Genomic DNA, 23,858 nt, shown 5'->3' with positions numbered 1-23,858 from the left:
CTGTGGGGGTGGGCTTAGAGACCCTCCTCCTAGCCACGTGGGAGCCAGTCTGCTCCCGGCTTCCTTTGGATGAAGCTGTAGAACTCTCAGCTCCTCCAGCATCATGCCTGCCTGGATGCTGCCATGCTCCCAGCCATGATGATAACGGATTGAACCTTAGACCCAGGAAGCCAGTCCTAATTAAATGTTGCCCTTTCTAAGAGTTGCCTTGGTCATGGTGTCTCTTCACAGCAATTGGAAACCCTAACTAAGACACCCAGGGATTGCTGTTTTGAAGATTATATGACTAACCCGTTGCCATCATTTGGTGACATGATTATTATGACATAAAGTTCATCAAAAATTAACATCAACTTTCTTTGAAGAAATAGTTGTGCTCATCAAAATAAACTAGTGTTCCTTATAAACACAAAAATCAGCTGAATTATTTAATCTCAGTAGTGGAATAGAAACTTATTATATCCCAAAAGATATCAAAATAGAGAGGTGAATTATGTGGTTACAATGACCATAAAAGACATTCAAATCATGCAGCCTTAATAGGAGAAATGAGGTAAGGTTTAAAGAAAGAGAGAAAAAGTATGGTCTCCTAGTTGGTAAATTAGAAATACTAACAGGAAAAACACTATTTAATATAAAGATGTAGTGCAATTCCAACTAAAGTAGAAACATAATTATGAGACGTTAAATTTTATCTAAATAGGTTCGTTTTCCTGAAGATTAAGCTTCTGATGTGTAATGAAATCTGCCAATATCCTCTGCTCTTTATAAGTTGTTTATATGGGAATCGAGATTAAATCCTTTTAGTTTTAGTGTAAAGCATAATCAGGAAGTAATCATTTACTCTAATATTAGTGACGTGACACACAAATTCATCTGCCCTGCCCAGTGTCTGACTGCCAAGTGCTTTCCATATAATGATTTTATAGCCCAGCTTCTCTAGGGGGTGGCACAATCAGCATGGACCTGTAGAACCATGAAATGTGGCCTCTGTCTGGCTCATGCAGAGTTAGGTACTCCTGTGGGAGTACAAGATGGATGGATCCTCTGGTTGTCCTGCATCCCAGATAACCCTTCCATCCGAAGGACCAGAGACAGCATCAGATGGCTTCTCTCACCAACATGCATTTTAGAATTGTAGTTCTCATGATGTCAGCAAGCTCTTGAGCATGGGACCCACTGTTGTCTGAGTCAGCTTCTCCATCCCTTTCCCCATGGGAAGACACTGCTTTGCTTCTCTCTGAAGGACTCAGTAATAGGGCTCTATCTTGGTAGCAGGGAGCACCAAGAATGGCCCATAAATCTCGATTTAAGGAGGCTTCTCTTGATCACCAAGCCTCTTGCTCCATGTCCTCCCTATACCACAGACACAGGTTACCTACTAGTGGAGGGCACACCTTCCCTGCAAATGACATCTTTCCTTGAGGTGACACTACTGCATCAAAGACAAATAAATACTACTTTGAGCTTGGCTTTACTTTGGGGCATGGGCTTTGAATGAGTGAGGCCTTTGAAACATGAGATCTTTTGTAGATATGTCAGCAGCACCATTCAAGTTAAAAGCAAGGCTTCTGAAGGGATGCAGACAGGAGGCTCCAGCTTGCTTTTTAGCAGCTTTTACTAGTATCCAGAAATTATAGACCCCTTTAAAGCCTCAGTTGCCTGCTTTGGAAAATGGGAGATAACAGGGGCTAGAGCTGAGGAGTATATCTCAGTGGTCAAACACTTGCCTACTATGTGCCCCCAAGCCTGCAGCAAACTGTCAGGCAACTACAGGCACTGAAAAAAAAGTGGGGAGAGGGTGTGATTGTAACACTTTATCCACAAGGTGGTCTAGTAGCTTCTACTGCATGAGGTGTGTGAAGCCCTGCAGCGCCCACCCACTTGATGAACCTGGGTTATCAATGCTGTGATCACTACTCCCCAAGACCCTTGGATTCGGATGCCATCTGCCTGATTCACACCACCTGAACACTGTCTTAGAGGTGTCAGCTTCTTAGGAAATTAGATGGAGCCGGAGCGGAGCCAAGCCAGAGGTCAGTGTTCCAGCTCAACTCTGCGACCTCATGCCTCTGTTTCCTCATCTGGAAACCGAAGACAGACAGTAAGAGTGAAACTCAGGACAGCAGCCTTTCATCTGGGTCCTCGGGGGACATGGGCATCACATTAAATGTGTAAAACTTTCACTTCGGGAAATGCCAGAAGGATGGAATGGGGAGGGCAGCTGGGGCAGCTGGGAAAGCCATTAGGCTGGGATTCAGATTTTGACGATTCATCCTGTTTTGGTGCATTTCAAAAAAAAAAAAAAAAAGGCACATGTCTATACTTCCCCCTAAGTGCTTTACCATGTGCATATTTAACTAGGATCCAATTACTTTTTCAGGTTAAAAAAAACATTTATGTAAAAATTTACACCAAGTTTTTAAATGACTGAAGCCATTTCCAAGCAGCAGACACCAGACATTACCTGGTGGGGAGCAATTGGCAGCTGCACATTCTTGGCGTGGGACGTGGCATGTGGGCATCTGCTTATGTGGTTGCTACAGATGCTGAGTATAATAGGATGGGGCTCCAGGAAGCAGACTCAGGCAGAGGTTAGACTGCAGGGGGCTTATTATGGGACAACTGAAGAAACCAGCCATCTCATGGCCCCATATGAAGTCATGGAGGTTGGCTTTGATTAAAAAAACTAAGGGGTTTCACCAAAATGGTTCTCAAACATACAAATTCCATCCTCTGTCCTCATCCTTTTAATAATATGTATTTTCTGAAGGCTGAGTCCTATCATTTGCACATGCCCAGAATCTTGTGAGCATACCCCTACATCTAAGGTCTTAAGGGGTAATTCCTAAACTTCTAATCTAGAGTGCTACATAAGACACTAGAACCCTTGTTTCCTGGCTTCTTATTGCTGGGGTGTGGTCACATTCTCTGGGCTCTGATGAAACAGATGGGCCCATGCAAAGCTTTGCTGGAAACTGGGCCCCAGATATGGGATAAGAACCAGCATCCATGTAGTAGTCAGGGATCAAGGCCAAACTAGTGTGGCGCTGAACAACAGCTAAAGACGTGATCCCGACAGCATCTTCCTGCTCTTGGACTGTAAGTGGGGCAATTCTGCTATGTTGTTGTGGGAGCCACTTAGGATGCTCAGTTCATGGTCCATCCATGATTCTGAGAGTCCTATTCTTTGGTACCATTCTTTACCTATACCAGCTGGAGCAATTCCTCTGCATGCATAGAAATACAGACTTTCAGTCACTTTGTAAGTCACAGTGCCTTCTCATCAAACACAAGGCAGATATTCCTTAACTTACAATAGGGTTGTAGTCCAATAAGCCTACTGCAAGCTGAAAAATATCACATTGAAAAATGTGTCAAACATATTTAAACTACAAAACACAACCTAGCCTGGCCTGCTTGAGACACTGAAAGCCAGCAGCCTACAGAAGAACAATTAACAGTCCTGGATTGTGTATTGGTAGCCTAGGAAAAGATCAAATTTCAAAATCTACAGTATAGTTTCTACTGAAATTCTATCACTTTTATTCTATAGCAAAGTGAAAAAATAAAAAAAGAAAAAAAATCACTGTAAGTCAGGGATGATCTGTCTTCTCTGGAAGCCCGGCATACTAAGTAGGTTGGTCACTCTAATATGGGTTACTCCTCTGCAATCTAGAACTCTAGGACTCCAGGGACTTCCCTTTTACCAGGAGGTACAATTTCCTCAATGAGGTTATTAAAGAGGGTCCATCATCAGTGCACCCAGGATATATATAATTTGGGCTAGGGTTTGGGGAAGGGCTTTATCTCATCCTGTTAACAAATTCCTCTTGTTTGTTAAGGACACCTACTTAAGTTTCCCATAGCCATTTGCTTACTCTGTTCTTCCATGCATGTCCATCATAGGTATCCACCAGGAAAACACCAATATATTCCTCAAGAGGCAGCTCAATCACGACATCTGTGAACTTCTTACTGACGGGTGGTCATTTCAGGAGCCTCTCAGAACACATAGGCACACCCTTCCTACATGTAGGTGTTCTCCCGTTATGACCCCAGCTAATCTGTGATTTTGATGAGGTACACATCTGGAATCATTAATACACCAAAGTGAAATTCCCAGGCTTTCCCCTCCTTCTACCTACAATATCTGCTAGGGCTTCACACCAGATAAGCCTACCAAGATGCCAATTAGCAAAGGGAATCTGAGATACCAAGGCAGGTTAAGACAGTGTAGGGTTGAAGTAAGGCAAGCGTGGTTCTAGGGATGGTAGACTAAATGAGCCACTCAACAGCTCCTCACAGAAGTCAGTGAGGTTGAAAGGGAATACAGACTTAGTTGAAGGGTAGCCTGGGCAACTTCATTATGCCCCTATCTCCAAATCCAAAGTTGAAAAAACAGGCCGGGTCTGTAGTTTGGCAGTAGGCCCTAGGTTGAATTTCTTGTACTACAAGAGAAAAATGACATGACGTGCTTCTCACTGTCAATAGAGGAAGTATGTGATTCACCCTGCTGTGTAAGTCAGTCTCAAAGACAGAAGACACAAGTGGAAGTGGGATACAACTGTCCCTAGATGTTCCCATGGAACTGTTATAATTAAAAAGTATAGATGACACACCCTTGACCTAACTCACGGAGAGACCCAATCCTCAAGGTTGACGGAGGAATGAGAGAAGTTCTATTCTTGACTGATTTCCAGTGAACAAGGAGGAAGCTGAGGCAGAAGCAGAAGTGGTGGGCCCTGTGAGGGCAGATTCTCACTCATCTATGTGCTGCTGATAGTTAGGGGTGAGAAGCCTGGTCAGGCTGCAAACTCCTGTCTATACAAGCCAAGATTTCAAGAACCCTGAAAGACCTGGAGTCTATCAAAGTGTCCCTTCCGACGGGAAGAATGGAAAGTTATTGCTAATAGGGTCTGGATTCCACCTGCACAGGGTAGTAAATTACTGAGGGACACAGCACTCAGCTATTGTGTCTGCAGAGACATCACAATGAACTCACAGGATGAAAGGCCAGTAAGGATTCCAAAGGCACCAGTAGACTCCAACCAGTTCAGTGGATCAGATGCATAATTTCTAGAAAAGAAGCACCCAGAAAAGGGGAATCTTATCTAATTAAAACCAAAACAAAACCACAAACAAAAACAAAAACCAAGGCTCAGTAAAAGTAAAAGGATTTTTGTAAATATGCTTTTGGCCCATGATAACGTCAACGGAAGTAGCAGGAAAAGCAAATCAAAACACTTTGCTCATTAGAGTGTCTAATTTACGTAAGAGGATCAAATAAATATGGTAAGACTGGAGAGGAAGCCAGCTTTACTACGTAGGCTGAATTCTAAGGTCACTGGGGCAGTTGCAAGGGAGAAGCTGGACACTCCTTAGGCATTTCCGTAGCCTTTCTGGAGCGGTCAGAAGCCATGTTTGATATTAAAAAAGAAATCACCTAGGTAAGCACTGTTTGTGATCGTCTCTAAGCACTTTAAATAATTGAATTGGTGCTGGACACCAATGGGGCCGATGCTGGACTCTCAACCCAGACTGAGGTAGGGGAATTGTGAGCTCAAGGTTAGCTTGGGTCACACAGTGAATCCCAGGCAAGTCAGCATTATTGAGAGATTCTATTTCAAAGAGACCCTCAAATAATCCCTGTGTCATAGAGGGCCAGATCTAAGTTTTAGGGAGCCTGACAATCCATGGTGTGAGAAAGAACCTAAAATCACCTATGTGACACAGTCACCTGCCTCAGGAAGGGAACCAAGAAGAAAAGAACCTGGATGCCATGTAAGTCTATACCCACCTCATCCATCTTGGCCATAATATTAGACAAACACGTTACTAATGCAATCCACAAATAACAACTATACCTGATTCATCCTGAAAGATGTTCATGGTAAAGTAAGTCTGATGCGCTGGGTACATTTAAGCCCTAAGTTGCTAAGCCTAAACTCATCTCATGCTCAGCCAATGGGAAATGTGATTCTCCTTGATGAGGGTCTTAGAAGCTTGAGGCTCTGAGGCAAGCTTAGTTTTCCAAGAAGGAAAGGGAGATGTCAACTGGAGACAGACCCAGTTACAGCCTAACATGGGTCCAACTTTTAAAGCCTTATCACTAACTCAGCCAGTGCTCCGCAGCAGCCGTCAGAGCAGTGGTTCTCAACCTTCCTAATGCTGCCACCCTTTAGCACAGTTCCTCATGTGGTGATTCCCAACCATAACATTATTTTTGTTGCTACTCTGTACTTGTAATTTTGCTACTATTTTGAATCATAATTTAGACATCGGTATTTCCTGATGGTTGTAGGTGACCCTTGTGAAAGGGTCGTTTGACTCCCAAAGGAGTTGTGACCTTCAGCTTGAGAACAGCTGCCTTAGAGGGAGTGCAGAGATGCGCAAAGTAGGTCTCACTTCCATGCACCCACTTTTCACTCAGAGGGGGTCGAATCGCTCCCTAGGGTGAAACACAACCCTGACTCAGCCTTCAGATCTCAGTGTGCAGACATTTTGGTCCTCATCATGTTCATTACCTGTGAGCTCCAGTGACAGGCAGATTCTCATTGCTTCTGTTGGATGAGAGCTAAGACAGAGAATCTTTGTCCCAGGAAATGATTGTGACTTAGAACAGTCATTCCGTGCCTCAGTCTCGTCATTGAGAAAACGAATATTCAGCCTGTAGAACTGTTTTTAGAAACATGATCTACTACATTGCTAGGCTAACATAAAAGTATGTAGGGCTGGAGAGTTGGCTCGGTGGTTAAGAGCAGAGGACAGACATTCAGTTCTCAGCACCCACACCAGGTCGCTCACAATCTGTAATTTTAGCTCTAGACCTGAGCCTCTGTAGGCCCCTGAACTCCTGTACACATACTTATACATAGCTAAACATAATAAAAAGGTATCTGCTGGGCGTGGTGGCACACACCTTTAATCCCAGCACTTGGGAGGCAGAGGCAGGCGAATTTCTGGGTTCAAGGCCAGCCTGGTCTACAGAGTGAGTTCCAGGACAGCCAGGGCTACACAGAGAAACCCTGTCTTTAAATAAATAAATAAATAAATACATTTAAAAAAAGGTATTCATGCCGGTCTCCCAACAACTGGAGCAGGAAGTATCCGTGAATCTGTTGCCTGCCTGTAGATCTCATTCTCCTAACTGGGCTGCCTTGTCTAGCCTCAGGGGGAGAGGATGAGGCTAGTACTGAAGTAACTTGATGTACCAAGGGTGGCGTGAGGGTGGGGGTATGGGGGCTGGGATAGAGGAAATGGAGGTGGGTAGTTTGTGGGGGAGAGAGGAGGGTGGAATAGGGGGAGGATCTGTGAGAGGGGGACTGGGAGGAAAGGGGACTGATATTGGGATGTAAAGTAAATAAATTAATTAAAAAAATAAAAATAAACCCAAAACCCCCAAACAATAATAAAAGGCAAATCTAAAAAAGTCTGTTATCATCAGCTTCTTTTACGTAGTCCACTGCGGGGACTGGGGGAATAATGGTAGCACATTAAATGCATACAAGTTCCTTGCAGGCTAAATTATAGTGTAAAATGTGAACTCTAACATGCATGCTAAAGTAAGCAGGAAAGAGTGACCACAGATAACTAAAATGTGGCTGTGCCCATCCAAATCGATGTCTTGGTGCTTTACCATCAGGATTTACAGATGTGTAGGGCTTACCAGTGTGAATCAGCAGGCTCCTGCTGCACTGTTGAGAAAGTCTCATAAGCACAGGCACTAGGGGTGCTCTTCTACACCACTGTAGTAATCCCAACACCCGGGAGACAGAAGCCTTTCAGGGTCAGTGAAGAGGCCCTGTAGAGCTATAAAACAGAATCAAGTTGTCACTGCTCTGGCTTTTGCATTCCTTAGTTCTGTAGCTCTCCAGATGAACATGGGATCTTCCATCAGTTCCATTGTATAGTTCCTGGGAACTCTCGCCATTTGGGGGATTCGTTTACAAACAGAACAAAATCTCATTTATAGGCTTTGAGAAGCCCATTGAAGAATGGTCAGATCTTTACAGGTCTCACTCTAAGTGTTAATAAGCCTGTCAACTTCTGCCACACCAACCCAACAGCATTCCCAGTCTACCATGTCTTCAGGAAGCTCAGAGCACTGAGTCACCTACAAAGAAAATATGCATGGGTCTAGCCTAAGAGTGGATAGCCTGGAGAATGATGTCACAGGCTTGAAGATTTGGGAGATCATAACCCCACCTCACCTGTAAACATCCTTTAGGATTCTGCAGGGGAGAAATAAACCAGGTCTAGTCCTTGTGGAGTGAATCCTTAGAAATTTACATCACGGCTGCATTCATTTTGAAGATAAGCTTGGTTTTCCTCTACCAGAAGCAGGGCTCTGTCACCTTCAACACAAACTCCAGCCACTTACCTCCTTCTAGTTCCTCAATGTGGTTGATCCAGACATCAGCCTTCTATAAACCACCATCTGGAGACCACTTCCCTATGGGACAGTAAGATGCAACCCACTCGGTTCTTCTGACACCTTCCTCTATGGGTTTGCAGAGAGGCCAGAATGACAGTCTCTAAATCTCTGTGTGACCTCTTAGAATTCCTGTCTTCTTGCTCTGAACTCATTTATTGAAGCTGTCACAGAAATGCTAGGTAGTCTAATACCCTGAAGACACTAGTCATCTCCCTCTCCCCTCTCCCCTCTCCCCTCTCCCTCTCCCTCATGCATACATACTTACTACACTATGATATCCAGGTATGTGGCCTCCAGGCATAGTATGTGCCTATACCTCCAGGTCCTATAAGTTGTACAACCTTTATTTCCATATTGTCTCTTTCCTAATTATTGATTGGCTGTTATTCATTGCCATGATCCTAAATTTAAAAAAAAAAATCCACTTTTCTCGTTTTTGGTTTAACCTTCCATCATTTAAGTACTAATGGGCAATGCATGCCCACAATTCACTCATATGATCTAGGATCTACAACATACCTAGTAGTCAATGAGCGATGGCATACACAAATACTGTGCTCCCCAGACACCTATGAGATCATTACTAAAGCTGAGAGTGGTGTCTTGGAATAGAGAGTGGGAAGTAGAAGTTATTCCACGAGAGACTTGACAAGGAAGTAACCTCTAGGGTAAGCCTAGGTGGATGGACAGACTTTAGGTAGGAAGAAGAACCTGGGCAGGCAATGAGAGGTGAAGCTATGCTCTGGGGAAACCACAGGTCCAATGCTGACACCACTGTAGGAGCCTTGAGAACTCTATGGAAAGCAATCAGAATCTGGCCAGGGCATGCAGAGCTGTCTTGCAGAACATACAACGACATTCAGGTTCCACACTGCAGTGGACAACGAGGCACAGCCTCAAAGCTGGCTGGCTACTAAGACTTGAAAACCAGTCACAGATATAAGTTCTAAGATTCTGTTCTGTTCTGGCTTATTGAACCCCAAAACGCAGAGTAGTTTTAACCACTAACTAGTTCTGAGCAGGACTGTACAATAGCAGAAGGCCAACCATATGGGGCATAGCATGCATATGAGATAAATATAAAGGATGGGGCATATATGTAAGGTCTATTTAGGGACATAAAACTTAAGTGCCTGGGGGAGGTGGGAAGAGGGAAAGACATCTAAGGTAAAATTCAGGGGTCTCACTTAAGTTGAGTAAAGAGCAGTGGAGTTCATAAACTCCATGGCATGCAGATAGAGGTGGTAGAAGCAGTGGGGGCCACCAGTAACCAGAGTGGCCATGATTTAGGCGATGGTTTGCTCTGTGGAACCCAAGCACACCTGAGACAATGTAAAAAATGTTCTGAGGCCTGAATTCCCAGTGTGAAGCCAATACCAGCTACCAAGCCCAGCAGGGCCAGGATCACCTACAGCCACATACTGGACCCACTCCAGCTTGCAAGAGCTAACTGGTAAACACACGGGCATTTTGCCAGCTATTTATTACACCCCTGGTAGTTCTGTGCAAATATTTTTCTGCCACAGAGAAGTCACCAAATGGTGACCTAGCTTGACTTCCCTTAGAGCTCATGCCCAGAGCTGGCTACCTACACTGACTCTTGGGAACTAAGGATCAATAAGTAAGTTCACTGGCCCTGCCCCTGAATTACTGAGCCAGAAATGATAGGAGAGCCTTCATAGCTGCTCTTCCTCCACCAAGGGGCTGGGAGTCAAGGTGGGAAGGTAAAGAAGTCGGCTGTCCATATGCAGACTTACCACCTGTTACAGCAAAAAGAACACTGGACTAGAAACTGTGGCTTTCCATACGCGTTTGATACACACTCGTCTCTGTAAAGTCACCAAACTTCAGTATCTACAGAGACTGGGGCTGGGGGCTAGAGATGTAAGTCAGTGGTAGACTGCTTAGCTTATGTGCATGAAGCCTGAGGTCTAACTCTCACGATCACACACACAGGTAAATACTCCTCACCCTCACAAAAGCTACGAAGGCATCAAAATAAAAACTTAAAGTTTTGAATTAGATATAATTTCCAGTTCCTGACAGCTCTCTGCTTTAGTTTTCTGAACGAAAATACAATCTTGATGATTAAATTATAAATGTTCTTTGGAAAAACTGAAAACAAATGTATGTAGACAGAGTATTGGATTCTGGACTGATTGCTGGGGTCCCATCCATATTCCCCCCACAATGGTGTTAGTGACCTTGGTTCCCTGAGTGCTTGCTCACATTCTCTACCACTTGAGGATGTAGGGAGAAGGAAGCCAGCAACAAGTCAGGAAGCCCACGGCAAGCCAGGAAGCAGTCCTCACCAGAACCCAACTAAGTGGGCACGCTGATCTCAGCCCTCCCTGGCTTTCAGAACTAAATGTAGTATATTTCTGTTGCAAAAGCTATTATCTTGGTAGTATTTTGTTATGGCCACGCTACTTGACTAAAACACATTCTAGTCTTTATTCACCTAGAAATAAATCTTACCAGGTGTTAAGAACATGAATATGTATGAATGCTCAAATGTGTTCGTATGTGAGGAACCTGTGCACACACATTTTTTACATAGAGAAATCACTGCGCAGACTGTCTACCAATGTATTCATCAGATATATCTACCTTGTCTCTTTCATAAGTGTAAAGTATTACTTCAAAGACAGATAGATATACCACAATACCTCAATTAACTAAAAAAAAATTTGTTTTTAGTTTTTTTGTGTGTGTGTTTTAAACCATGTCACAACCTCTTTTAAACTATGAGCATTAACAATAATTAAATCTTTATGGGTCTGACAGGTAACGTAACACTTCACTACTACTGAAATTCACAGCAATCTGGATTTGAATGCCAATGTGTGCTTTTAGCTCTTGACTGAAGCTCAGACTCTACATCCAATCCATGAGAACTTGATCCACAGCCTTGGCCCTCCACAGTACCTGACCCCAAACAAGCTACTGACCATGGAGTGATTTCAATTTTGAAAATATAAAGGTAATTTTCCAGTATCTCTCAGCTTCCATTTTGCCAGGCTTGGTGGTAAGGGCCTTTACAGACTGAGCCTTCTCTCTGTCTCTTGATCCAGCTTTGTATGCTTGTGACTTAGCTTAGGTCAGTGACATCCACCCCTTTCCAGGAGGCACTGTTTGCTACCAGTGTTTCTATCCCTAAGTTTCCATGTTGGGAAGCTTATAGGAAACCTGAGGTGAAAATTCAGGCTGGAGAGATGGCTCAGCGGTTAAGAGCACTGACTCCTCTTCCAAAGGTCCTGAGTTCAAATCCCAGCAACCACATGGTGGCTCACAACCATCCGTAATGAGATCTGACACCTTCTTCTGGTGTGTCTCAAGACAGCTACAGTGTACTTACATATAATAATAAATCAATCTTTGGGCCGAAGCGAGCAGAGGTCCTGAGTTCAATTTCTAGCAACCACATGATAGCTTACAACCATCTGCACAGCTACAGTGTACTCAGATACATAATACAAATAAATAAATCTTTTTTAAAAATTCAGTCTTAACACTACCGAAAGCGGAAAGCAAAACTGACCTCTGACACATTTTCAGCCTGTAACTACTTTGCATGTTTGTCCCCATTCTTAAACTACTTTGACTCATGAACCTGAAAGGTTTGTTTTACTATAAGTAAGAAAAGGGCCTCATGTAGAGGTGGGGTCCCATCTACCTTTGGGGCTGATAATCTCGAGCTTTCCATGGACAAGATGACACGGAGTGGAAACTACTGAAAATAACTGAGCATAACTAAGGTACCACGTTCAGAATGACTTGGTACGTCTCATCTAAGGAGGGACAGCCAAAAAAAAAAAAAAAAAAATCTCTTGCCTCGAATTTCTCTGAAATTAGACTCAAGTAAGTTCAAATGTGTTTGGGGTATTTGAATCCGTTCCAAGTTTTTCAAAGCTGCATCCATATGGTAAAATTCAAGTCACTCACAAACATGTACCATGCACCCGCGGGGATGGTGATGCTCAACTCTTATAACTGCACCTTGTGAGTAGAAGTGAGTCCACCAATGAGACAGCTTTGCCTTTTCTCAATATGAGATTTATCTGTACATTACAAATAAAGAGGAACCCATGCACTGCTACAAAGCAGACACATCCTCAAAACTGAGCCTTTTGTTACTTCCCCAAAGCAGGATGTGGCGGCCACCTTCATCCCACTCCCTCAGGGTAGCTGTTCAGCTGGTGCTGGCCAATGGCACACAAGGTGGCTTGCTCAGTCACGACAAATCAGCTTCCCAGAGGGCTGTGGGGGCAAGTTAGTGATCAGAGGAAGTGAAGGGTACTGAATCATGGTGCCGAGGGTAGAAGGAAAAAAAAAAAAAAAAAAAAAAAAGAACCATACCATGATTCACAATATCCAAAAGAAAAGGTTAAGGAGCAGGGGTGTGGGGACTACAGATTGAAACCACATAAACACACTTCAGTATCAGCAAATACCACACCGAGAATGTCGGGGTGGCTTCCGCTTTTATGGCGTGTAAAGAAGCAGCAGAAAAGTGACTTTCCAAAGCAAAGAAACGCAATGATGACAAAGTAAACCAGCGTCGTCCCAGTACAACTGCACAAAAGCACTGAGCTCTTCTCAGCAAACTTCGGAGTTGTGAGAAGCCAAGGGGAGCAATGTAATAGTTTTCGCTACTCTTCACTATTCCTCTATATGCCTTCTTTGATTTCTTTTGCATACCACCAAACTTTGAAACGTTGACTTTTTACTTTATATTACTTCTATCTTTATTTATAAAAGCTTTTGCCTTATTGTCTTTTCTCTAGCATAATTTAATTCTCAAAATGAATTACTTAATAGCTTTAGATAAGAGGATAAAATTAAATCCATTCAAATGAAATTAAAAAAAAAAACAAGACAAACAAATCTGATTATCTCACAAGCAATCTTCAAAGTTACTGGAATCCATCACTTTGGAACCTTCTGGAAGCAAACACATAAAGCCATGAAGCTCAGACTCGATGTATGAGCTTATTACAACCACGCAGAAACAAATGTTGAGCCTCTTTGTGAGTAGAAAAAAAAGACATAGCCAAATTTCATAAAACATAGTATTGAATTAATGTTTGGAGGGGATCTGGTTTATTTTGGCCCTATAGATGACCATGTAGACTTTAAAAATCAGGAGCTGAATGACTTTAACAACGTGGGTGGCGAGGGGGAGCAGCCTTGGGTAGAATGTTACATGACTGCAGCAGTTGCTTTGAACAGTCACCGTGAGTCAGGATCAGGAAGCATAGGGCTGGTGGAGGCACCGAGGAAGAGAAAGAGAGCAGAGGAGGTGTACAACACGGTCACCTATCCACGTACCACTCACAAACCTAAATGCTCAAGAGAGCCGAGCCTGCAGCAGACAGCCTGGGTATAGATAGCTTCAGAGTGGCTGGCTTTTGGGTGACTCTCTTCCCCATGTTTGTGAATCTCCTACGGCCAAGCTACTCAAACCTCAGCAATCCCTGCTTTTACACTCCACTTGTGACTTTTCAAGTACACATTTACGTTTCACCTGCCACGAAACGGTTCAGAGCAAACACGAGAAACATTTGTTTTCTGTGTTCAGCGTTTAAGGATACCGTGTTTTATTCTAAACTACACAGCACATTTTGTCACTTAGTAAGACCCAAAGATATTATCGATCATTTCACATGAAACATTTGGGATCATATTACCAACACATCTAGTTTTCTATAAGTTATCTATGTTTCCAAATGCCTCCCTCCTTAAAACATGTTCAAACTATACCCCAGACATAAAGACAATGTTTTCTGGTTGAATTTGTCAATATTTTTGGCTACAGAATTATGATATAACAGCTCATCGTGGGTGAATTTAAATCACTGTCTCTGGCCAACGACTGACAATCCAATTCCCCTTTGCCCTTCCGTTAGATGCTTTTGGTGACGCTAACCATCTTACAAAATAATTCCAGAGTATGCCATTATGACAGGAGAGTCCTGGGTACTAGAGTACTATTTACTTTTTTATGTGGATTTTGAACATGAAAAAAAAAACCCTGTAATTCTTAGGAACTCTTGCCACTTGACAAAAACAAAACAATGAAACACAGAATAAACCAAATATGCAAACTGATATTAAACCAAGGGAGGTCATACAGATGACAGATCAGCATGTGGAAAGATGTAAGATGTTCAGTGTCATGAACCATCAGGGCAATGCTTAGACCACCACACACTGCAGCAGAGTTACCCAGTGTGATAAAATAGAAGATCTGTGATATCAGCTGTGGGTGGGGAAATGGCTCAAAAAGTGGCGATGCTCAGATATGACGGGGGGCGGGGGTATATAAATTACTACATCCTCTTAGGAAAACAATTTAGCAGTTTCATAAAAAAAAATAAGTACATACTTACATTACCCAGAAATTACACTCAAAATGAAATAAATGTCCTTAAAATCTTGCATTAGGACGTTCTACATAGCAGCTTGGGAATTATAATAAAGCCAAAACAATCATAATCGCTACCAACACAGAATACATAAATGAAATTCAGGGCATTTATACAATGAAATCTAATTAAGACACAAAAGGATCAAGCATTAGATGGAGGTTGGAGATCCCCATGGAAAAGTTTGGGGAAGGATTAAAGGAACTGAAGGGTATGGCAACCCCAATTGGAAGGCCAACAATGTCAACTAATCTGGACCCTTGGGAGCACTGAGAGACTGAACCATCAACCAAAGAGCATACAAGGGCTGGTCATAGGAGCCTGGTACATATGTAGCTGAGGACTGTCTTGTCTAGTGTCAGTGGGAGGGGATGCATCTATTCCTGTAGAGACTTGATGCCTCAGGGTGGGGAGATACTCGGAGTCGGGTACTCTCTCAGAAACAAATGGGGAGATGGGGAGAAGAACTCTTCAAGAAGGGACTGAGAAGGGGGCAACATGGGGATGTAAATATATAGAAGAATTAATTAATAAAAAAAGACACAAAAGGGAACAAACTGGCCTATGAGTTACTTTAATAACATAATTGAGTGAAAGTAGTTTAGCCCAAAAAGTCCATTTATTGATACATCACTCCATTTTATGAAATGTCTAGGAAGTTGTATAAGGTACCAAAACACTCATATGTATATCTTAAAGTAAAATTTATGGCCAGATACATTATACTTGAAGCCCTATTAAAGAATGAGAGCTTAGGCAGAGATCACTAGCACAAGCCTGTAATCCTAGCACCTGTGGGTCAGGACAGGTGGATTTCTGTGAGGCCAGTCTGGTCTACATGGTGAGAATTTGTCTTTTAAAAAAATTAGAGTTTGTTCCAAACATGGATTTCTGCCTAAAATTAAGTGCAGAGTTTCACATATGCTCCTTAAAAAAAGGTTACATAATGATCAAAGATACTTAGGTTCTGTTGTGCCTAGTATTAAAAGTTATCCTTTCCTTCCCTCCAAATCTCTTGAGTGCACTGCCACAGATGCTAACAGCACCTGGCTCAGCCTTGTTTTCTTTTTCTTTGCTGTAATCGAATGCTTAGAAGACACAACTTAGTGGAAGGAAGGATTTATTTGGATCATGGTTTCAGAGTGTTCAGTCCATAATTGCTTAGCCTTCTGCACTAGGGCAGGAAGCCACAGCAGCAGGTGTGTGTAGAGGAGGCTACCCTTCACATACTGGCAGACAGGAAGAAGAGAAAGGGGAGAGGGGAAGCACCCAGGTCAAGTTCTGGCCCTTAAAGACACCCCCTCCCCCAATTAGCTATTTCTGAGAAGAAGGCCCCAGGTCTACCTTTACCACCTACCAGAATGCATCTCTAGGTCAGATCCTAAGGTCACATCTGCTGCCTAGGAGCCCGAAAAGGACCATTCCCTGTATATTGCTAGCCAAGAAAAAGCTCAAAACTCAAACATCAGTGGGTGGTTTCTACTAACTATACCCGGCTTTCCCACCATCGTAACTCTGGGATTGCCAGCTATTTCCCCCCTCTCTGTCCCATTTCCCTGTTCTCTCTCTCCTGCTATGCTTCCTAGAGTCATCTACCCAGTCAATAACTGGCATTTAGATCCCAGGGTTTGATTTTGGGGAGAGTCAAAGGTAGATCTTAGTTAGGGTTTCTATTGCTGTAATAAAATGCCAATTTGGGGAGGGAGGGGTTTATATGCCTTATACTTTCATATCACTGTTTTATGAAGAGTTTTATGAACTCTTACTGTTCAAAAGAGAAAAGAGTCAGGACAAAAACTCAAACAGGGCAGGATCCTGGGGGTAGGAGCTGATTCAAAAGTCATGGAGAGGGTGCGGCTTACTGGCTTGTTCCCCATTGCTCGATCAACCTGCTTTTTAAAAAAATTTATTTATTTATTTATTGTATGTAAGTACACTGTAGCTGTAGCTGTGTACATACTCACTGTAGGTTGTGAGCCTTCATGTGGTTGTTGGGAATTGAACTTTAGAACCTCTGCTCTCTCTGGACGGCCCTGCTTGCTCCGGTCAACTCCACTCACTCAGTCCCTGCTCACTCCAGACACACCAGAAGAGGGTGTCAGATCTCATTATGGTGGTTGTGAGTCACCATGTGGTTGCTGGGATTTGAACTCAAGACCTTCGGAAGAGCAGTCAGTGCTCTTACCCACTGAGCCATCTCACCAGCCCTCAACCTGTTTTCTTACAGAACCTAGGATCACCATCCTAGGAGTGGCACCACCCACAATGGCTGCCTCCCCCCAAGCCCCATCAATCACTAATTAAGAAACTGCTCTACAGGCTGACTCACAGCCTGGACTGATGAAGGCATTTTCTCAACTGAAGTTTCTTCCTCTCCAATGACAATAGTTTGTGTCAAGTTGACATAAATCTACCCAGCACAAGGTGACACTTGTTAATTCATGCACATGAGTGGTTTCCTTCTCTTGGGTTATGTTAATCTCTACAGACAGAAACATGCCACTAAGGGTATAGGCACTTTACAAAGACTTACTTTTATTATTTTTAGCTATGTGTCTGTGTGTGGGGTATGTGCGTGTGAGTGTGTGTGCTCTTGGAGGCCAGAAGAGGGCAATGGATATCCTGGAGTTGGAATTACGGGCAGCTGTGAACCCCGACCCCCCATAAGGATTCTGAGAATTGAATGAGTCCTCTACAGTACTGTTCTTAACAGGCAAGCCATCCCTCCAGCCCCAAACACAGAAATTTTGACAGTATTACTGTGACATACAGTTTCACTAATACCTTAACTGAATGTTCCATGAGGACTACTAAGAAGATGTCACTGCGGTACAGCCCTGGGCTCCTGGGTTTATTTGTTTGCTTGCTTGCCTGCCTGCCTGCCTAGCCTGCTCAGACAAGGAGGCATGGGCACAGTATAAATAACTCAGGAGAGTTGGAAAGATACTCAATCATGCAAAGATTTCTTCTGCAGGCCTCCTCTGCACAGCCAAGGACTCACAGTCATGCCAACCTTAGCATATGCTTTATGACTTAGAACTTAGAAGAAGCATAAAACAGCAAGTCTTTTCCATGTTAACTTGGAAAAAGTCCTGTAAATTTATAACCAGCGTGAAAGCATTGCCTCTTCTCCTTCCAGCTAAGTTGTATCCTCGCCAGCTAAGAGAGCCAAGGTATCCAGAGAAGCAAAGAAATGGCATATTTTACAGCATCCAAAGGCTTCACCTAAAATGAAGGAAAACACACACATCCCTAAGACTGGCAATTGTTCCACTGTCCTTACTGCTTTTATCTTCAGACAAGCAAGATCAACTGGGACCCACAGATTCCACATCAAACCATTTTATGAGTGGAGCATGCTGCATACTCCAAAGGCATCGTGAGTCTAAGATGCACAAAGCCATCTCCCAAAATAAGGCCAAAAATCCCAACCGATGTCAGAGATGCTGAGAGGTTTCTGTAGCATAAATGTGCACAGCATCCCACTAATTGCAATGAGCAGATCACTAAGGACAATCGCAGCTACTACTAAAATTGGCAATGGTACAGCAAACACTTTCAAATTTCACATTCTGGTTTCCCAATCTGGCAGAAGGCAGAGGCGAGAGGGTGGGCTGCCCTACTGGTCTTACGCCAAGGTCAATATCAAGAACTCTCCCAGCAAAGGTGAATGAATATCCCGTTCCTCCTCTTGACTCAGGTTTGAGCATGACATGGTTTTTAGCCAATAGAATAAGAGAGAGGTGGCAAGCCTAGGTCAGAAGAGGCCTTTGTGTTTCTACTTGTACACTTCCTGAGCCATGTAGGACTGGAGAGAAGCATCCTTCAGGCAGCTCCTGCTCTACCCTGCTCTTAGGATGTGATCAGGCGCCTGTCAGGCTTAACAGTGTTCGTCAAGGAGCCCAGCTGAGCCAGAGCTGGGAAAGCAGCAGCTAGGTGAGTTCAGCCTGTGTTGGCCAACCCCTAGGTGCTTGAGGTATGAGCAAAATGTATGCTGTATACTCTGTCACAGATCCCTAGTGAAACTGAGTCCCACATATCTTGTGGCTGGTTGGCTCATGGAGGCTAGAAGAGGATGTTGGACTTCTGGAACTGGAATTACAGATGGTTGTGAGAGGCCATGTCGGTGCTGGGAATTGAATCTAGTGCCTCTGGAAGGGCAACCAATGCGTGTAACCACTGAGCCATCTCTCCAGCGTGGAGATATGTTCTTGAACCGTAATTGATGCGGGAGGACCTATCTCATTACGGAGATGCCATCCTAGGCGGGTGGGCCTGGGCTGTATAAGAAAGGTGGCTGAAGATGGGCATGAGAACAAGCTAGTGGGCATGGCTCTGCTTGAAGCTCCTGTCTTAGTTTCCTTTAATCATGGACTGTAACCTGTAAGATAAAACAGGCTCTTTCCATCTCAAGTTGGTTTGGGTCAGTCAGTACTTCATCACAGCAACAGACACCAAATTGTACACCATGCTTCTGGTATCGCTCACTCGGGGCGCTATATTCCTGTATAGTCTTTCATTTTGATTTTTAACAATTAATCATTTTATGTGGGTGGTGTATACATGCCAGGGTGCACACGTGGAGGTCAGAGGACAGAGGACAACTTGCAGGGGTCAGTCCTCTCCTCTACCACGTGGGCCCCAAGGTTCAAACACAAGCTGCTCAGGTCACCAGGCATGGCAGAAAGTGTCTGAGCCATCTCTCTGGTCTTACATTCCAGTTCTTGACCCAAACTAAGACCTCACTCTTACAAATAATGGTGACTATTCACTGACCACCAGACTGTGCCAGATGTCACAACTCATTTTCAACTCTGAAATGCAGACAAGAATGGCACCTATCAACCTTAAGTGAGGTAAGGACATGCAACCTGCCTAGAGGACCTAACTCACAGCAAGCTTTCCAGCACAAATAATTATTTCAGGCAAGGTTTATGCATTATTTCCATATTAAGAAATCTAAAACCATCATTGAAAATAGTGAGGATAGGGTTGAGGGAGCAGAAAAGGAAGAAACAGCATGCAGAGAAAAATAAAGAAATGCATTGTTACTGAACCTCTTAAGACTTTTCAACCAGCTGATGGCAGCACATGCCTGCCTCTGCACAGAAACACAGAGAAGAAGCACCGATTTGTTTTATTTTAGGTATTTATTTCATTTACATTTCCAATGCTATCCCAAAAGTCCCGCACACGCTCCCCCACCCACCCACTCCCACTTCTTGGCTCTGGCGTTCCCCTGTACTGAGGCATATAAAGTTTGCACGACCAATGGGCCTCTCCATTGATAGCCAACTAGGCCATCTTTTGGTACATATGCAGCTAGAGACAAGAGCTCCGGGGTACTGGTTAGTTCATATTGTTGTTCCACCTATAGTGTTGCAGATCCCTTTAGCTCCTTGGGTACTTTCTCCAGCTCCTCCATTGGGGGCCCTGTGATCCATCCAATAGCTGATTGTGAGCATCCACTTCTGTGTTTGCTAGGCCCTGGCATAGTCTCACAAGAGACAACTATATCTGGGTTCTTTCAGCAAAATCTTGCTAGTGTATGCAATGGTGTCAGCGTTTGGAAGCTGATTATGGGGTGGATCCCTGGATATGGCAGACTCTAGATGGTCCATCCTTTCGTCTCAGCTCCAAACTTTGTCTCTGTAACTCCTTCCATGGGTGTTTGGTTCCCAATTCTAAGAAGGGGCAAAGTGTCCACACTTTGGTCTTTGTTCTTCTTGAGTTTCATGTGTTTTGCAAATTGTATCTCATATCTTGGGTATTCTAAGTTTCTGGGCTAATATCCACTTATCAGTGAGTACATATTGTGTGAGTTCTTTTGTGATTGGGTTACCTCACTCAGGATGATGCACTCCAAGTCCATCCATTTGCCTAGAATTTCATAAATTCATTCATTTTAATAGCTGAGTAGTACTCCNTTGTGTAAATGTACCANNTTTTCTGTATCCATTCCTCTGTTGAGGGGCATCTGGGTTCTTTCCAGCTTCTGGCTATTATAAATAAGGCTGCTATGAACATAGTGGAGCATGTGTCCTTCTTACNGGTTGGAACATCTTCTGGATATATGCCCAGGAGAGGTATTGCGGGATCCTCTGGTAGTACTATGTCCAATTTTCTGAGGAACTGCCAGACTGATTTCCAGAGTGGTTGTACAAGCTGAAGCACCGATTTCTAAGATTCTACTACAGCGCAGAGAGGAGAGGGGCATCTACAGGGGAAGTAGGTCAGACTGTGCTCCTGTGTGTACAGGGCTGAGGCCTGAGAGATAGTCCCAGAGACAGCGCCCAGAGTGAGGGAGTATTTCAAATAGCCCAACAGTGGCAGAAGTTTAGGGCTGGCTCTGAACAGTACTAGAGCCCCCATCTGTGGTATGTAAAATATGACACTTAAACTGTTGGCATCCTCCTTCAGGATGCAGCCAGGGGAGAAGAGGGAATCCAAAGATGGCACTGAAAAATACACAGCCTAATTGCACAGGTAGAGTGGAGGACCAACTCCAAATAGTTCACTTACTGCTTGCAGTAAGTTCTTCATTAGTGTCATCTGCCATCTCCTGTAACCCCTCCTCGTCCTGTCCTGGGCACAGTAACCATAACTAGGAAAGGGGAAGGAGTTCAAAGCTCTGTGACGCTGGTTGTTCCTGGTGGGGAAAGCACCTTACCATGGGATGCCCAGAAGAGGACGCTAAGATGCCATACAAAGGCTACCTTAGATATTCTCTGTGTGATCCAGGGTAAGTCAATCTGATCTCTTTGCTCTTTGCTCTCCGTTTTTCCATGTGAATATATATATATTCTTCCTCAGTATTCCTAGGAATTGGTTTTAGAAACTCCCAGTTAGCAAGATCTGAGGATGGGTAAGTCTCTTATATAAAGGAAACAAGCATTTGCATACAATCTATAAATACCTTTTTAACATTACATTTCTTGGGCAATTTAAAGGCTGTGTAAATTGGGAAAGGTATGTATATGTGTATGTGTGTGCATTTTCTGTTGTGTTAATAAGCAGATTTAAACTTTTTAATGCACATACAGAATGCTCGGTTTCCTTATGACATCTCCATACATATGTGCGTAGATCAATATTCCTTCTGCCTGTCACCCATATCTCTCCCCTCTGTCACTTGTAGCCTCCAACCCCTCGGTCTTCCCCTTTCCTTGCTGTCACACTTGCTCTATAATGCTCTCCACCCACTTCCTTAAAACGTCTTATTTCCCTCCCAGATTCTTTCTCACTTGTTGACTTATACCCACACACAGCACCACCTAATCACATTTATATAAACTACAAACCAAGATGCTCGTTTGAGAGAGAATATACAGTACTTGTGTCTTTGTATGGGTTACCTTCATATGATATTTTCTAGTTTGACCTAGGCTGTCGATTGCCCTGTAATTGGAGATAAAGTAGCAACAAACATCTTCAAACAAATGCACCCTCTTTGGTATGATACAGCCCTTTGAGTCCATGTTCGAGAGCTGATGGCGGTACGGTGGTTCCTGTGGTCGTTCTGTCTTTAGTTTCCTGAGAAATATCCTCACAGATTCCCATCGTGGCTGCATCACCCAACACTATTACAATAGTAATATGAGCTCCTATTTTTACACATTCTCCCCAAAATTTATCACTTTTTTTCTTGGCGATAGACATTCTGACAGGAGGTAGAATATCAAAATAGCTTTAATATCATTATACTGATGGCCAAAGATGTTGAAGACTTTAAACACATTACAACTTTTTTTTTTTGTCCATTCATGTTTCTTCTTTTGTTGGTAGTTATATTTTTTTTGATGTTTAGTTTCTGAAGTTCTTTTTTCTCAACTCTGTTTTGTTTTGTTTGAGAGAGGGTTTCTCTGTGTAGTCCCGGCTGTCCTGGAACTCACTCTGTAGACCAGGCTGGCCTCTAACTCAGAAATCTGCCTGCCTCTGCCTCCCGAGTGCTGAGATTAAAGGCGTGCACCACCACTGCCCGGCTTTTCCCAACTCTTAACAGATTGTGAGGGTCACATCATACACCCCAGTCCCACTCATCTCCCCATCTCCTCATATCCACCTTCATATCCGCCCTCATATCCGCCTTCATATCCGCCCTTGCAACCTCCTCACCAAAAGAAATTATAAAACAGACAAAACAACAAATAAGCAAAACAAAGCATCAAATCCACCTGATTGCGGAAGCTGCAGTATGTCACAGTGTGTCCCACAGTATACCCCTCTGTCCACACAGCTGCACTTACAAATGTTCATGGCAGTGAGTAATTGGTCTGGTTTGAGGCCTCTGGCTTCTGCCATACCATCAATATTGGACCCTCATTGGGACTCCTCCCACTTAACCTGTTGCTGCCCTGTGTCATGGAGATCCTGAAGCTTTAGATCAGCAGAACTGGCTCTTTCCAGCACTCCAAGGGTTCATAGATGATGTAGATTTTGGGCTCGGCTGACTCAAAACCCTGGATCTGGGTGTGGGTGATAGCTGAGCTGGTCAGCCTGCTGGCTCTGCCGCATCCCCACCACCAGGGACAGCTGTCCAGCACTGCCTCCAGCAGAAGGTAGGGTCAGCTCTCCCACACTCATGCCCTCAAGGCCATCTCATCTGTACCCCCCAGAGTCAGCTCCACTGTGCTGTCCAGCTGAGGTGCAGGATCTGCTCTACCAAGAGCTGCAGCCATCAGGGACTAGGCCAACTCTCCCGATTTCACACACTTGTGGCTGGCTCACCAGTGCCTTCACCATCAGGGCCAGTTTCACTGTGTTGCCCAGGTAAGGTGCCAGGCTCACTCTCCTGAGTGCTGTAGCCTGTGAGGGGCAGGGCCAGCTCTTCTGCTCTCATGACCTTGGGGCCAGCTCTGCTGATTATCCCAGGTGGTGAGGGGTGAGGGAGTAGAGAACATCACCTTAACACCTACGCTACCTCACAACCAGCTCACCCACACTCATGCCCTCAAAGCTGGCTAATCAGTGCCCTGGCCACTAGTGCCAGCTCT

The 23,858-nt window shown here is 43.9% G+C and overlaps 1 protein-coding gene across 3 annotated transcripts in view; it reads right to left on the bottom strand.

Annotated features, from left to right (window-relative positions):
* Positions 1-23,858, bottom strand: part of Rin2 (Ras and Rab interactor 2) — a 206,732-nt gene that overhangs the window by 140,952 nt on the left and 41,922 nt on the right. The window contains exon 1 of one of the 3 annotated variants that reach the window (XM_029472240.1): positions 21,582-21,628. The exons of 1 other annotated variant lie outside the window; for it this stretch is intronic. The gene's annotated coding sequence lies outside the window, so the exon portion shown is untranslated. Of the gene's footprint in view, positions 1-7,669; positions 7,998-21,581; positions 21,629-23,858 lie in introns of those variants that run through there. One more of the 3 variants, XM_029472239.1, reaches the window with a different exon arrangement.

The sequence above is a fragment of the Mus caroli genome, chromosome 2 (genome assembly GCF_900094665.2).
Source record: "Mus caroli chromosome 2, CAROLI_EIJ_v1.1, whole genome shotgun sequence".
Taxonomy (NCBI): Eukaryota; Metazoa; Chordata; class Mammalia; order Rodentia; family Muridae; genus Mus; species Mus caroli.
The sequence above is the reverse complement of the archived record's forward strand: the minus strand, read 5'-3'. Positions and strand labels throughout refer to the sequence as shown.